This window comes from Triticum dicoccoides, chromosome 4B, assembly GCF_002162155.2.
Source record: "Triticum dicoccoides isolate Atlit2015 ecotype Zavitan chromosome 4B, WEW_v2.0, whole genome shotgun sequence".
Taxonomy (NCBI): Eukaryota; Viridiplantae; Streptophyta; class Magnoliopsida; order Poales; family Poaceae; genus Triticum; species Triticum dicoccoides.
The window spans coordinates 474,286,156-474,288,993 of NC_041387.1; positions in this window are offsets into that span (position 1 = coordinate 474,286,156).

Here is a 2,838-nt window from a genome sequence, read left to right on the forward strand (position 1 = left end):
TCGAGGCCCAAGGGCACAAGCCGTCATATGTAAAACTTGTTTTGTAAGATAGGTTAATTAGAAACCGGGCGGGTCATGTCTGTGTAAGCTAGTTGGGACTTTGTAAGCCTACGGGGACATCGACCTGTATATAAAGGGGTGACCCAGCGGTGGGTTAACTCAAGAAAAAGGATCGATTGAAAGCTAGGTCAAGCGTATCTCGCTCCATGGTAATCGAAACCCAAGAAATACAATCTAAACTAGGAGTAGGCTTTTACCTCCACCGTGAGGGGCTGAACCTGGGTAATTCTTGTGTCCTTTGTCACGTTCAACCCCTTCAGGCTAACCTAGTTGCGATGGCTCCACACCTAAGTCCTTTCACTAGGACATCTGCCGTGACAAAACCACGACAGTTGGTGCCCACCATGGGGCCAGAGCATGGTGGTTTTGAGTTCTTGAAGGGCAGCTTCTCAGGGACCAAGGGATACGCTGTGGACCGGATGACCAAGAGCTACCACGGCAAGATCTACATCGACGACTTTGGCTGGGGTCCAGAAGCCGATTCAATCGAGTACGGCTACTGAGTCCCCTTCGGCAGAATTCAAGTCTTCATCGGCAAGATCGGCGAATCGGATCCTGAGCCGGTCGCCGGCTCTGATGTCGTTGAAACGGCCCTGCGCGCAAGGCCCGCCAAGGTTCAACACGCCCGGAAGCGTGGTTTCATTGGCTTTATTCATGGGGCGGATTTCAAGGAAGGCTTTGTGTCTAGAGGAGAGACGACCATCTACTCACATGATGAGTCCTCAACTGGCGAGACCAACTCGATCTATCAATTGCAAGATGGCGGGCTTGGGAGTTGTTCCAATGGTGATAGTATTCCGGACTCCTATGAGCCACCGAGCAGGGCAGCTATCTTCATGGCTAGTACGCATTAGGTTTTGAATTCATCAACTGTTGCGGCTATGACCTCTGGGGCAACGGCTGTTGAGACAGTCGGGGCAGGTGGCCCCGTGCGCCCGCCGGCTCAAGTTTTATCCGAACTCTTGGAGGCTTTGGCAACTTTTTTAACTGTGGAGGTAAGCCCGGCGAATCAAACACAACATAATGTGGACTTTGCAAAGTTGCGAGATAAGATAGCTCGGGCCAAGGAGGATCATAATGCTGAGAATGCTAGGATGGAAACAGAGCGAGCCACCTTGGATGCGGAATCACAATGAATTCATGCAGAATTTTTTTGCTTATGCTTGGATCAGAATGCATCAAACGTCGTCTTTCACAGGAGGTACCAGAGTCGTCTTCCTTTGGAGTTTGATGCAAGGAATCTCTTCAATACACTAGGGCCAGGACCAAGTAACCCGCCTGGCATGACCCGGGCCCCTGATGCGCCTAGAACCAAAGCTGCGGCTCGGCCCCGCACGGCAGACCCACCCCATGACTTAAACCGACCACAGTGAGTCTCAACACCTCCGGGTCACTTCTCTAACTCGTTGGACAACATGATTGTCACGGCATCACTGCTGGCGGCTCTCCCGGCGACAAGCGAGTCTCCTATGGCGGTCGAGGCTCGAAAGGCTGTGGAACATCTTCAGACGGCGGTAGCCCAGCAGGCGGCTTACTCCTACAGCTGCGATCGAATCCACTCAACTCCGTGTCCGATTCTAAGTTACAGCTAGCGTGTTGAGTTGCCGGTGGTTTCCAGCAGTGAAAGACACCGATGCCAGGCTAGTGGGAATCAAGATGTTCAAAATCAGGCGGATCATGCGTGTGCACGTCAAGAGGTGGAGCTGATGGCTCAGTTGGCGGCTCTTCGACAACCTCAATTGAATCCACCGGCGTCCATAGAAGTCAGAGTGACTTCCAAGATAGTGGGTGCGCCATGCTTGGTGTCGGCTCTGCGCAAAGAGTGCTTGCCCAAGGACTTCAAGGGCCCTCTAAAGATACCTAATTATACCGCAGATCAGCCTCCGGATGCTTGGATTGAGAGCTATGAGCTGGCCATGGAGATGTTGGATGCTAATGATTTTTTGTGTGATACGTCTCCAACGTATCTGTAATGATACTTGTGTTGAAGTTGGCAAGTCTCGTAGCATGCACGTATGGTAAAAGTTGTGTAACAAATTTGTAGCATGGGATGCTCTTTTGATTGCCTTCCTTATGAGTGGAGGTCGGGATCGCGTGATGGTTAACTCCTACCAACCCTTCCCCTAGGAGCATGCATAGTAGTACTTTGCTTCGAGGGCTAATAAACTTTTGCAATAAGTATATGAGTTCTTTATGACTAATGTGAGTCCATGGATTATATGCACTCTTACCCTTCCATCATTGCTAGCCTCTACGGTACCGTGCATTGCCCTTTCTCACCTTGAGAGTTGGTGCAAACTTCGCCGGTGCATCCAAACCCCGTGATACGATATGCTCTATCACACATAAACCTCCTTATACCTTCCTCAAAACAGCCACCATACCTACCTATTATGGCATTTCCATAGCCATTCCGAGATATGTTGACATGCAACTTTCCACCGTTCCGTTTATTATGACACGTTCCATCATTATCATATTGCTTTTGCATGATCATGTAGTTAACATCGTATTTGTGGCAAAGCCACCTTCATAATTCTTTCATACATGTCACTATTGATTCATTACATATCCCGGTACACCACTGGAGGCATTCATATAGAGTCATATTTTGTTCTAGTATCGAGTTGTAATCCATGAGTTGTAAGTAAATAGAAGTGTGATGATCATCATTATTAGAGCATTGTCCCTTGAAAAGAAAGGCCAAAAAAAGAGAAAGGCCAAATAAAAAAAGAGAAAGTCCAAATAAAAAAAGGAAGGCCCAAAAAAGGAAAATAA